At 36.4% G+C, this 14301-nt stretch overlaps 1 protein-coding gene across 50 annotated transcripts in view; it reads left to right on the forward strand.

The window, feature by feature from the left end:
- The window catches only part of TRDN (triadin), a 415031-nt gene that overhangs the window by 103046 nt on the left and 297684 nt on the right, over nucleotides 1-14301 (forward strand). The window lies entirely within an intron of this gene.

Consider the following 14301-nt stretch of genomic DNA (forward strand, 5'->3'; position numbering starts at 1 on the left):
GTGTCCGACTCTGTGTGACCCCATAGACGGCAGCCCACCAGGCTCCCCCGTCCCTGGGATTCTTTAGGCAAGAACACTGGAGTGGGTTGCCATTTCCTTCTCCAATGCATGGAAATGAAAAGTAAAAGTGAAAGTGAAGTCATGTCTGACTCTTCGGGACCCCATGTACTGCAGCCTACCAGGCTCCTCTGTCCATGGTTTTCCAGGCAAGAGTACTGGAGTGGGGTGCCATTGCCTTCTACATTAGGGATGTCTAGATACAGCTTTTTATATAGTGTTATTAGTAAATCTTTTCTTCTCATTTACTGATTCTGCTTTCCTTTGTCTGCTTTGTTTGCTTGATTCTCTGGCAACCTTTCCTGTCCTGGTTGCAATTATGGTTACCAGAAACTTGAGGCCAAAATTACTACTTTAACAACTCTAGAGAGGAGCCCGTGCTATTTCCTGTTTCAGCAAAAGCAATGTAGTTGACTCATTGATCCATATTGAGTAACATACTCTTGTTACAAGCAATCAGGGAGTCAGGGATATGCAACAAGCACTTTATCAAGACCTAGGGAATAGACCCACTCTTGAAACTAAAAATTAGGTTTGTGTGTTTAGTCACTCAGTTGTGTTTGACTCTGCGAAAATCAGGTTTAGTATCACCCAAATACTTGTATTGATATTGGAAAAGGATTAGTTCCTAAGACTAAAAGAGGGTCACTGTTATAATAATTGATTCCATCAGGAAAGTTACAACTGTCCAAAATACCTAATTTTTACTTTTATTTTTAATTTGAAATCCCAGATCACTTCCCACCTCAGAATTTCCAGAGTTTGAGCTGTATTTTTTAAATCTCCACAGTGTGCTTCTAATGCGCACTCAGGTTGAGAACCATTGCAACCCAGTGATTAATTCTAAAAATAAGAGATTTGGGGGATTCCCTGGTGATTGAGTGGTTAGAGCTTGCTGCTTTCACTGTCAGGGCCCGGATTCAATCCCTGCTTGGGGAACTAAGATCCTACAAGCCATGAGGCAAAGCCAAAAAAAAAAAAAATTAAGAAGTTTTGGTAGCTTAGATGGTGAAGAATTTGCCTGCAATGCAGGAGACCTGGATCTGATCCATGGGTCTGGAAGATCCGCTGGAGAAGCAAATGGCTATCCACTCCAATATTCTTGCCTAGAAAATTCCATGGACAGAGGGGTCTGGCAGGCTACAGTCCATGGAGTTGAAAAGATTCGGGCGTGAATTAGCAACTAACATGCTTTGTGCTACCAGTAAGGGAGACAGTTGAGGATAAGCGGATAACTGCATATTTTGTTTACACATAGTGACTGTTCTTATATATGAATTTGCTGTTAAGAAAATACTAAACTGTGAAGGATAAAATAAAAACTAATTCTATATCATTGTCGCATTGACCTAGATCATTGAAATAACTCTTGATAATTGATGTTCATCAGCTGAACACATCAACATTTTTGAACATGACTGAGATAGCCTCTAATAAACACAACGAAGAGATGTTTGTGTTAGTTCCCTTTCTGCTATTAACCTACCTACTATGGTTAAGTTACTTAACCTCAGTGGTTCTCAGTTCTCACATCTACAAAACAAAGATGCTAGATTTACAGATGACCAGGTCCTTTCCAGCTATGATATTTTTTGATTCTATTGTTGAATTGTGCAGTCATATGTTAATAATTTTTCTATGAGTTTCAACTGGACTAGGACCTTTGACTCAAAATGTGCTTAATGGGACAGTAGTTTTAGCATCACCTGGGATTTAGGAATGCAGAACCAGTCTCCATCTAGACCAAATGAATCAGAATCTACATTTTAAGAAAATTCCCCAGGCAAAGGAATATCGGTTTAGACAGTAGGTTCTACTTCTGATGTGGTTCTGAAACTACTTCAGAGTTTATTTAAATTGGAGATTCCTAAAAGGTTTCTCACCATGAAAAACACATTACATTTGTTCTACAGCTAGGAATATGTTTTAAAATTTCTCCAGATGAATCTGACATATAGCCACATTGATCTTGTCTAGTATATCATCAAATATGAAACACACATATGAACCGAGACAAAACCTCATCCAAATCTGTAAACTCCACCAGTAATTATCTTCAAAAAGGTATTATGTAATCATTTCCACCTCTGTCTGGTTTATAAACACATGGGAAATAGTTTCTCATTTTATTTTGTTGTTGTTCAGTCTTAAAGTCCTGTCTAACTCTTTGTGACCCCATTGCCTGAAGCACACCAGGCTTTTCTGTCCTCCACTATCTCTCAGAGTTTGCTCAGATTCATGTCTGTTGAGTTGGTGATGCTGACTACCTCATCTTCTGCCATTCCCTCTCCTTTTGCCTCTAGTCTACCCAGCATCAAGGTCTTTTCCAATGAGTAGGCGCTTCACATCAGGTGGCCAAAGTATTGGAGCTTCAGCATTGGAGGAACAGTCCTTCCAGTGAATATTCAGAGTTGATTTCCTTTAGAATTGACTGGTTTGATCTCCTTGTAGTACAAGAGACTAAAGAGTCTTATCCAGCACCACAATTCAGAAGCATTCATTCTCTGATGCTTAGTCTTCTTTATGGTCCAATTCTCACACTCATACCTGACTATTGGAAAAACCATAGTTCTGACTGTAAGAACATTTGTCAGCAAAGTGATCTCTGTGCTTTTTAATACACTGTCTAGGATTGTCATAGCTTTCCTTCCAAAGAGCAAGCATCTTTTAATTTCATAGTTACAGTCACTGTCCAGAGTGATCTTGGAGCCCAAGAAAATAAAATTTGTCACTGCTTCCACTTATTCCCCTTCTATTTTCTGAAGTGGTGGTACTGGATTCATGATCTTAACTTTTTTAATGTTGAGTTTTAAGCCAGCTTTTTCACTCTCTCTTTCACCCTCATCAGGAGGCTCTTTAGTTCCTCTTCATTTTTTGCCATAAGAGTGGTATCATCTGCATATCTGAGGTTGTTGATATTTTTCCCAGCAATCTTGATTCCAGTTTGTGATTCAGCTAGCCCTTCATTTCACATGATGCACTCTGCATATGAGTTAAATGAGCAGATTAACAATTAGATAGCCTTGTCATGCTCCTTTCCCAATTTGGAACCAGTCAGTTTTTCCATGTCCAGTTCTAGGTGTTGCTTCTTGACCCGCATACAGGTTTCTCAACACACAGGTAATGTGGTCTGGTACTCCTATCTCTTTAAGAATTTTCCTCAGTTTTCCTTTGACTGATCCACAAAGTCAAAGGCTTTTGCATTGTCAATGGAACAAATGTTTTTTTTTTTTTTTTATTCCCTTGCTTTCTCTATGATCCAACAAATGTTGGCAACTTCATCTTTGGTTCCTCTTCCTTTTCTAAACCCAGCTTTACATCTGGATGTTCTCAGTTCACATACTGTTGGAGCCTAACTTGAAGGATTTTGAGCATTACCTTGCTAGCATGTGAAAGAGCACAATGGTTTGCTAGTTTGAACATTCTTTGGCATTGCCTTTCATTGGGACTGAAATGAAAACTGACCTTTTCCAGCCCTGTGAGCACTGCTGAGTTTTCCAAATTTTCTGTCTTTTTGAGAACAGTACTTTAACAGCATTGTCTTTTAGGATTTTAAATAGCTCAGCTGAAATTCCAGCAGCTCCACTAATTTTGCTCATAGTAATGCTTCCTAAGGCCCACTTGACTTCACACTCCAGGATGTCTGGCTCTAGGTGAATGAACACACTATCGTGGTTACCCAGGTATTAAGACCTTTTTTGTATAGCTGTGTATTCTTGCCACTTCTTCTTAATATCTTCTGCTTCTGTTAAGCCCTTACCAATTCTGTTCTTTATTGTGCCCATCCTTACATGAAATATTCCCTTGATATCTCCAGTTTTCATGAAGAGAACTCTAGTCTTTCCCGTTCTATTGTTTTGCTCAATTTCTTTGCATTTTTCATTTAAGAAGGGCTTCTTATGTCTCCTTGCTATTCTCTGCAACTCTGAATTCAGTTGAGGGTATCTTTCCCTTGCCTTTTGCTTCTCTTCTTTCCTATTTGTAAAGCCTCTTCAGATAACCACTTTGCTTTGTTGAATTTCTTTTTCTTGGAGATGGCTTTGGTCACCACCTCCTGTACAGTGTTACCGACCTTGTTCCTAGTTCTTCACTTTCACTGCATAATCATAAGGGGTTTGATTTAGGTCATACCTGAATGGCCTAGGGATTTTCCCTACTTTTTTTCAATTTAAGCCTGAATTTTGCAATAAGAACCTCATGATCTGAGCCACAGTCAGCTTCAGGTTTTGTTTTTACTGACTATATACAGCTTCTCCATCTTCGGCTGCAAATAATATAATCAATCTGATTTAGGTATTGACCATTTGGTGATGTCCATGTATAGAGTCATCTCTTGTGTTGTTGGAGCAGGGTGTTTGCTATGACCAGCATATTCTCTTGACAAAACTGTGAGCCTTTGCCCTGATTCATTTTGTACTCCAAGGCCAAACTTGTCTGTTACTCCAGGTATCTCTTGACTTCCTAGTTTTGCATTCCAGTCTCCTGAGATGAAAAAGACATCTTGTTTGGTGTTACTTCTAGGTGGTCTTGTAGGTCTTCATGTGTGCCTACATGCTATGTCATTTCAGTCATGTCCAACTCTGCAACCCTATGGACTGTAGTGTGCCAGGCTCCTCTGTCCATGGGATTCTCCAGGCAAGAATGCTGGAGTGAGTTGCCATTCCCTTCTCCAGGGGATCTTCCTAACCCAGGGACCAAACCTGAGTCTCCTGCAGCTCCTGCATTGCAGGCAGATTCTTTCTTTACCACTGTGCCACTGGGGAAGCCCCTGTAGGTCTTCATAAAAGCTCAATTTCAGCTTCTTTGGCATCAATGATTGCAGCATAGACTTGGATTACTGTGATGTTGAGTGGTTTGCCTTGGAAACGAAGTGAGGTCATTCTATCTTTTTTCAGATTGCACCCAAGTACTGCATTTTGGACTATGAGGGCTTCTCCATTTCTTCTAAGGGATTCTCGCCCACAATAGTATATATAATGGTCATCTGAATTAAATTCACCCATTCCTGTCCATTTTCACTCTTAAGATGTCAATGTTCAATCTTGCCATCTCCTCCTTGACCACATCTAATTTACCTTGATTCACGAACCTAACATTCCAGGTTCCTATGCAATATTATTCTTTACAGCATCAGACCACTTTCACCACCAGACACATCCACAGCTGAGCATCGTTTCTGCTCGGCCCAACTGCTTCATTCTTTCTGGAGCTATTAGTAATTGCCCTCTGCTCTTCCCCAGTAGCATATTGGACACATTCTTACTTGGGAGTGCTCATCTTCTGATATCATGTATTTTTGTCTTTTTATAATGTTCATGGGGTTCTCTAGGCAAGAATACTACAGTGGGTTGCCATTTCCTGCTCTGCTGCTGCTGCTGCTAAGTTGCTTCAGTTTTGTCCGGCTCTGTGCATCCTGCTCTAGTCGACCATATTTTGTCAGAACTCGCCACTATGACCTGTCCATCTTGGCTGGCCCTGTTTGGCATGGCTCATAGCTTCACTGAGTATACAAGCTCTTTCATCATGACAAGGCTGTGATCCATGAAGGTGTTCTCATTTTATGAGTGGGGAAAATAAAATTTGCAGAGAAAAATAGGGAAAATACAAATCAGAGAGGAAAAATGAATTAACCAGAAATTACTGGGTTTTTGTGGAAAAGGAAATGGCAACCCACTCCAGTGTTCTTGCCTGGAGAATTCCATGGACAGAGAAGCCTGGCAAGCTACAGTCCATGGGGTCGCAAAGAGTCAGACATGACTGAGCAACACACACACACACACACACACACACACACTGGGCTTATGGAAAAAATGAGATTGGACACACACACACACACACACACATATATATATATATGTTTTGCCGTTTTTATAGGGGTCAATACTATGCAGTGCTAAGATTATTAGTTTTCTTGAAAAAGTTTTGCTTATTTTAGAAAATTTTGCCAAGTAATCAAACATTCAAACATATTAAAATATGGTTATATATGTTATATATATATATGTGTATATATGTATGTATGGGCTTCAATAACCCTGAAGAAAACTGTCCTCAATATTTGCCTATCACAATACCTGGAATGTTTCCCTACTTATTCAAAAACACTAGATGCGTTAAGGAGGAGAAAGTATTCTTTTTCACCCTTTATTAATGGTTAGTAGTGTACTTTCCTCAAAATTTTTGTTTATCAGTGCACTATAAAATTATGAGGCTCATTAAAATACAAATAGCTGCACATCATTTGGTATAATCATATAAAATACTGAGAATTCAGCAAAATATTCTCCTTTAGCATTCCTTAACTAGCCACTAAAGAGATAACTAAATTTGTTCAGTTATTTATTTGAACTTTTGTGTCCTAATAACAATTGGCAAAATCTGACAAGTGTAGATTCTATGTTCAAGTGAATAAATAATTTGAATTTTTAATATTAAAATAAAAATTATAAAAAGATATTTTATACTGTCTAGCACTTGTGAGATATATTGAGAAAACATCTTGACAAAAGGCATTATTTAAAATCCACAACCCTCAGAACAATTTAATAAACTGGGTTGTCATCGAAAAGAATTAGGATGGTTGCCTTGGTGACAGAGATTATCCTTTAAATTTCTTGAGTCTGTCATTTTAAAATCTTGAAGAGATAATATTTTTAATTTATTAACAGTATGTCATATAGAGAAAAAAATTGTGTGCTTTAAACTATCCATGTAAGACTTAAACAAATTTATAAACTGCTCAACAATAAACTGTGTTATGATTTAAGTAGATAATAACAATTTATAATAAGTAAAATACATGTAATATAACAAAATAATTCAGAAAGTCTTTACTGCAGTAAACTCATTCTTTGGACTTATTTAGGACAATCTATTTTTACTAATTCTGGTCCCATTGGTTGCTGCTGCTGTTGACCTTCCTATTTGTTTTTTGTACATTTGGCCTCTCTTCCTAAGTTAAATGTGAGAGTTAAGCTCAGAGAGTCTTGGGAAAATTGGTTAGTCTGTATTTAACACTGCACCCTGGGAGATGTAGAGCTTAGATAAATACATTTTGATAGAATTAAACAGCCTGAAGATGAAGAAAGATAACCAAACCAATGAAACAAATTATCATTTCTCATTGGGAGTTTTAAAGATTTTGGCTATTATGTGCTGCTTATTCCTGATGAGAACCAGAAAATTCACCATTATACATAGAAGTTCCACTTTGGGCCACCAGGAAGATCACTAAAATTTATATCTGTCCTCTCAGGTATCCAACAGAAATATATACAACAAATGCCAACATGTCACTATTCTACATATAAAATACTATAAATATGTAAGCAGTGTTATTACACAAAAGAATGCAGATTATCACTTAAATGCCATAATCACAAATAGGGAAAACTGAAATGAAATATTCCTTAACATGGAGACCAAAAGAAATAGAAATTTTTACCCCCTCCCTTCAAGTTAGATGGGATAGCATATCTCACTTTAAAACCTGTTTCAACTTTTTTTTCTGTTAAAATGAAGATGATTTTAATTGTTAATATTTTATTATAGGTATAATTGTCAATTATATATGTCAGTTCATAGTTGATATCCTGCATGTAAGCATCTATGGATAATTTAAGGCAAAGTGTTAAAAATGCTCAGTGCCTTTAATTTGATTATTATTTAGCTTTTCAGTGTTCCAGGAAAACAATATTAAAAAACCCTAACTTATTGACACCCATGTTGATGACTGTGGGGAAGAATGCTTTAAAAATATGTTGGTAATATGCCTTTAATTTTCTTCCATATCTTTTTATGGCTTGATGATGTATTTTTATTTCATATTAGTGTTGAATGATATTCCATGTCTGGAGGTACAACAGTATATTTCTTCACTTACCTGCTGAAATATACCTCAGTTGCTTCCAAGTTTTGACAATTATAAATAAAGTTCCTGTAAACAAATAAGAAAAAAACCCTACCTTTTGTACAAGTGTTGCAATTTACAATATCTTTCATATACATTTTAAAATTTCCACCAATAGTAAAATCCTGCAACTTTCTCCAGCATTTCTAATAGGAAGTAAAAATGTTAAGAAATACAACGTTTTACTGTCTCAAAATTTTCAACCACATGCATTTTAGTATTTAAGTCATTTGAGCATTCTATCATAAATAACAGGTGAAATACTATCTACCACAACTTTCTTTGTTGTGTAGGAGTTGGTTGTTTATAATTTTGCTCAAATATTTATTTTTTAACTTAATATGTATTTATCAGGTAGTTAGTATGTGCCAATTATTATTGAAAATTTACTGTGAAACAAAATAGACATAGTTTTTGCCCTCAGAAAATTTAGAATTTAGTAAGGGAGATGATAATAATAATAATAATAGCCAATATTTACATAATGTTTATCAGATACCAGGTGCTGCTCTAAATCCTTTAACATTTTAACTTATGTTATTCCTCGTGTAAATCTATGTGGTTGTGATGGTTTAGTCACTAAGTCATGTCCAACTCTTTTGTGACCCCATGGACTATATAGCTTGCCAGGCTTCTCTGTCGTTGGGATTTCCCAAATAAAAATACTGGAGTGGGTTGCCATTTCCCTCTCCAAGGGGTCTTCCCTACCTAGAAACTGAATCCAGGACTCACACATTGCAGGTGGTCTCCTGCATTGCAGGCAGATTCCTTACTGAGCCATTAGGGAAGCCTAAATCTATGTGGGAGGTACTATTGTAAACCTCACTTTCCAGATGAGGACATAAAGTTCGCACAGCTAGTAGGTATGAGAATTATATTTGAATGGAGTAGATTGACTCAAGCATTAATTATCTTCCAACACTAAATTGCATTTTAATACATGCCAGCAATGATAATGTTTTTGTGTAGATCTTTTAATAGTCTATGTGTCCAGAGTTTTCTAACAAAATGCATTTTAATTATGCCAGAATTTTATTGATTTATATCATCTTTAGTATGTCAGTTATTCAAATAATCGTTTAATCCAGAAATAATGAATACTCTAAATAATACTAATGTTTATTTTTTTTTCAGCAACATAATAAGTTATTACATCTCCTTCTCTTGTTTCTGAGCACTTTACAAGTCTGATGCTGAGACTAATACTTCTTCAGAGACGTTGAACTGTAATCCAATTACTTATTTGGCATTCGACTTTAGAAAAACACCCTGACCTAGGAGGGTATATTTTTTATTATCTCCATTGAATTATAAAGCATGAAAGCCAGAGTTTAAATTCTCTGGATTCCTTTAATAAGAAAAATGTCTAAATGCCTTAAAGCCTAGGAAAGTGAGATGAATAATAATAGAATCTGAAAGAAGACTTATACTTTTTTCTCCACTTCTCATATTTACACATACTTCCCTACAGATAATGAGAAATGTGACTGAGAAACAGGACTAGCGAAAGGAGTTGGAATACACTTCCCATTTCTGTGGAAGTAACTTGCCCTTCTCTTAAGTACCCCTTGTATCATTACAAACACAGTAAGCACTAGTGGAGAACTGATTCGTATCAGTTAAGGTTATTGATAATTCAGTAAAATGAAGGGTTTCCTTTCATTACTTTCTGACACACTGAGATAACTGTCACTCTTTCCCATTTGTTTTTCCCTTCTCCAATTCTCAAAATTTTAAATTGAACTCTGTACCTTTGAGGACCTATGGATAGTCTGACACCTGGGATTGAAATTCTTTGACTTCCTGCTTTTTAAGACACAAACCAATCTCTCAGGTTTACTGTTACCAAATGGTTTTTCATTCCAACTAGAATCTGATCCTGAGACTTATCACATTCTCAGAGACACTGGACTGTAACCTAAGGTAAAGCACATACATTTGGAGGTAAATAATGACTGCTTTGACCTTTTTCTTTGTCCCTTGTGTCCAGAATCGGTTCAGGTTTAGTGAACTATTTTTAAGGAGTGTCAAAGTTAAATGAAACTTTATGCTGCTATGCATTACTGCTGTGTCATGTAAGTAGAGGCATTTCCCCTGTCTATAGACATTATTGAATAACTAGAAGCTAGTATTAATATACAAAATTTTATTTTTCTTTGAGTTTTGCTGAAAGCCATAGGGTAATAAATTTCTACTTTACTGACTTGAATCTTTAAATTTAATTTTCCATTCTCACACGAATGGCCCTTAGCTGGCAAGAGCAGTTGAGAGTAAGAAATTAGGTTTTATCTGTTTATGAGAAAAAAGATCTTTCTGAAGTCTAAATTGGTAGCATGCTGTTACTCAGTTGGGCAGGAGCCTGAATGGTCATCATTTCCTGGCTGAAGTGTAAGGAGATAGAACTGGCAGGCACACTGCGTAGAGGCTGCATTGGCTTCTTTGGACATTTGATAGCCGTGGACAGTGATGTAATACAATCCCCAAAGAAAATGTAATGTTGCAATAGAACATGCAGAGACATTTAATTTATCCTCAAGTTTGAAAAGTAGGGGCAGAAAAATTTTGCTTTTTCTCTTCTAGGTTTTTTGCTGGTCTAATAATTAAATTGATATAAGACAGACTAAAAGGAGAAAAATAAAGTTCGTACATATGGAAGCCTCATTAAAAATAAGAAACCCGAAGGGCAGCCAAGTATTTAAGACATATAATTAGCATCCTGAGCTAAGGAAAGGGAGAGTGGTCTGAGGACACAAAGGGAAGGAAGGCCATTCAGAAGAAGGGACAATAGATGTTTGGAAAATAAAGATTGTTCTGTTATACAGATAAGTTTCTTGTATCTCTGGTTATAGCTTTCTCTTTGGTACAGGCCATCTTTCCATGTATATTTAGGCACTTGAAGGGAAGGTAAAAAGCTTTTTCTGAATCTACTGGGCTTTGATTGCCTTATGCCAAAGAGATGTGTTTCACGGTAGCAAAATCAGTTCCAATTCAGAATCATCAGAAATAAGTTTCTTTTGTCATCTACAAGCAAATAAATGTATGTGTGTATGCCTTTACAAAATTGGTTGTGCCTGTCTGCACTTATGTGTACAGAAATACTAAGTCTTCAAGAGATCATCAAATAAAAAAAATTGTTGATGATGTTTTTGCAAAACACTATCTATGTAAGTCATTATATTTCACTGTTAGCCGTAGAGACTTGTATGTGCACACACTGTGTGTGTGTGTGTGTGAGTTTTAATCTGGGACTCCCACTTTCAAAAAATCTGAATGTATCTTTCCAGATCAGTGGAGCTGTCTTAGTTTATTGAAAGCTGAAGTTCAGAATCAGAAATAGAAAAAGTTAGGACTTTGTCCTTGAGACTGTAATGAGCAGGACCCTCAGGGGCTCCCTGGACTGAAAGCCTCTCTGTATCACCCATTTCTTGTTTGTAGGGGATAAAAGAGGCCTTAGTCTCTGAGGCCTTCTCTGAGTTCCAAATTGCAGACTCAAGCAGTTACTAACTAAGAAAGTGAGGAGATGCAGAAAAGTAGTCAATCTAGAAAAGTAATGATAGCTTCAACAATAGTTCAGTCACAGAAGATGCAACATTTTATATAAATTTTTAATTTAGAATGTTTCATCCCATTTCTGTATTCAAATAGAATATAGAAATTAATCCCCTTTGGGAATAAGAAATTATTTCTTAAGGATGATTCCCTTGGTGCTTGCAAAGACCACTCTAAATCTTTGACCACTCTGAATCATTTTACTTAATCAGACTGAATTATACAAGGCACCAGTCTTCTCCATTGCTTCTGGTAGTTTAAATAGGAGGGAGGAAGGAGAATGGTATGGGCAAGGGAGCATTTTCAGTTTGGTTTTATGATTCATTTATAGAAGATTCAACCCTGTAGATGACCTAAAAAGGTAATTTGCCTGCCCCAGGACCAGACCAGTACTGTCCAAAACTAATATAGTGTGAGCCACATGTATATTTAAATTTTTTTTGAGTAACCACATTATAAAATTATAAAAAGAAAAATAAAATAAGAACTTCCCTGGTAGCTGTAAAGAATCTGCCTGCAATGCAGGAGACCTTGGTTCGATTCCTGGGTCTGGAAGATCCCCTGAAGAAGGGAATGGCTACTCACCCCACTGTTCTTGCCTGGAGAATGCCAAGGACAGAGGAGCCTGGTGGGCTGCAGTTTATGGGATTATGAAGAGTCCGACATGACTGAGCACAGCACAAAAAGAAAAATATGGAATTAATTTGAATAATATTTCTTATTTAATCTTTAGTATCAGTCAGATCTCAACCAAAGTAAAAATAGTAGGAAATTATGCAGGTATATTTATCTATTAAGACATTTGTTGCAAGGAATTGGCCTATGTGATTGTGCAGACTGGCTGAGCAAATCAGAAGGCACAGGACAGGCAGTTAGAAAGTAAAAATCATGAGCAAGCTTGAGCCCATGTACATGCACCAAAGCGTTGTACACCCAAAGACTTTATTCTTTCTCCCAGGGAACCTCAAACCTGTTTCTAAGACCTTTCAATAGAATCAGACAAGCCCGCCCAGATGATCCAGAATTATGTTATTTAAAAATCAATAAACTAGGAATTTTAATTATATCTGCAAAATACCTTCATAGAAACTTCTACATTGGGCTTCCCTGATAGCTCAGTTGGTAAAGAATCTGCCTCTAATGCAGGAGACCCCAGGTTGATTCCTGGATCAGGAAGATCTGCTAGTGAAAGGATAGGCTACCCACTCCAGTATTCTTGGGCTTCCCTTGTGTCTCATCTAGTAAGGAATCTGCTCACAATGCAGGAGACCTGGGTTGGGAAAAACCCCTGGAGAAGGGAAAGGTTTACCCACTCCAGTATTCTTTCCTGGAGAATTCCATGGACTGTGTAGTGCATGGGGTCGCAAAGAGTCTGACACAACTGAGTGACTTTCACTTTCAACCTCTAGATTAGTGTTCATTTGGATGATTCGAGATCATAGCCTAGCCAAGTTGACACACAAATAAAACCACCACAATATGTCCAAAATAATATCATTCCAATATGTAAGTAATATAAAAATTATGATATATTTTATTCTTTTTAGCATTAAGTCTTCATAAACCGTTTTGTACTTACATTTATAGCACATTTCAATTCAGATTAATCACATATCATATCCTTAACATGTACACATGTCTAGTGGCCACTGCATTGGGCAATATGGGTGACAGAGAGTGATTGCTCTAAAGATATAAATTGTCAATAAAGGTCACTTGACAATATCTAATGACATTCTTTGTAGTCATGACTAGGGATGGCGTAGCATCTAGAATCATTTAATAGGGTGCTGTGCTGCTCAGTACTCTACAGTGCACACAATAGCCCTACCCACCTCCAAATAATGATTTTTCCCAATCCAAAAATCAATAATGCTAGGATGAGAAACCATGCTTTGGAGTAAGATCTGGAGGCATAAAGTAGAGATTAATAATAATAATAATGAGAGAAGCTGGAAGGTAAATGTTTCCTATGCTCTTTGGAAATCGTTCCATGCACCTTGAAGGCTTTTTCTGTTGTTTTTTTTTTTTTTTTTTTCCAGAAATGTAGTTGGAAATCTTAACTCTTCTGTATCTCCATTGCCATTTTCAGTCATGAAGGGGATAAGGGTAGAAGAGTGGCTTTATAAATAGTATAACTGATTAATGGGGAAAATGAGGGGAGGAGATCTTCACAATGTGATTATTTCTTTAACTGGTGAGTGAAAGAAACTGTCTTTTCTGAAGATTTTAGTATTTTCCTCTAGTTGATCTTGATTTTAGACATCCAGAAAAATCATAAAAATGCAAATTCAAACATACAAATGGAAAATTTAGAATAAGTACAGTAATTAGCACCATCTCAGACCATCTGTAGAATAAAGTTATGATAAATAAATAAGTAAAACTCATTAGCATTTTTATAAGAAACACCATGGTATTTAAGACTAAGTCTCTTTTCAGAGGTAGTAATCATATTTGTAAACTCTAATCTCAAATTTGCTTCTGTCCAAATTAACTGCAAATTCAGAATTAACTATATTTTCTAAGCCTTGGCAATGTATATATACTGAACTAGCAGCAAATCAAATATATGTCTTAAAACCTGATATTTAGAAAAAATGTAATAGCTAACTAATTCTATGAAATGTGTCTGTCTGCTTGCAGTAATTATTGGTTAAATGCAATGCCAAATTTTGATTCTAAACATGGCTTAGAATCAATACTTCTGAGATATATTTATTAGATAGTTACAGTTCATTTCACAAATTCTTAATTTAATATGTAAAAACTAAATCTTTCTAAAT

The sequence above is a fragment of the Bos taurus genome, chromosome 9 (genome assembly GCF_002263795.3).
Source record: "Bos taurus isolate L1 Dominette 01449 registration number 42190680 breed Hereford chromosome 9, ARS-UCD2.0, whole genome shotgun sequence".
Taxonomy (NCBI): Eukaryota; Metazoa; Chordata; class Mammalia; order Artiodactyla; family Bovidae; genus Bos; species Bos taurus.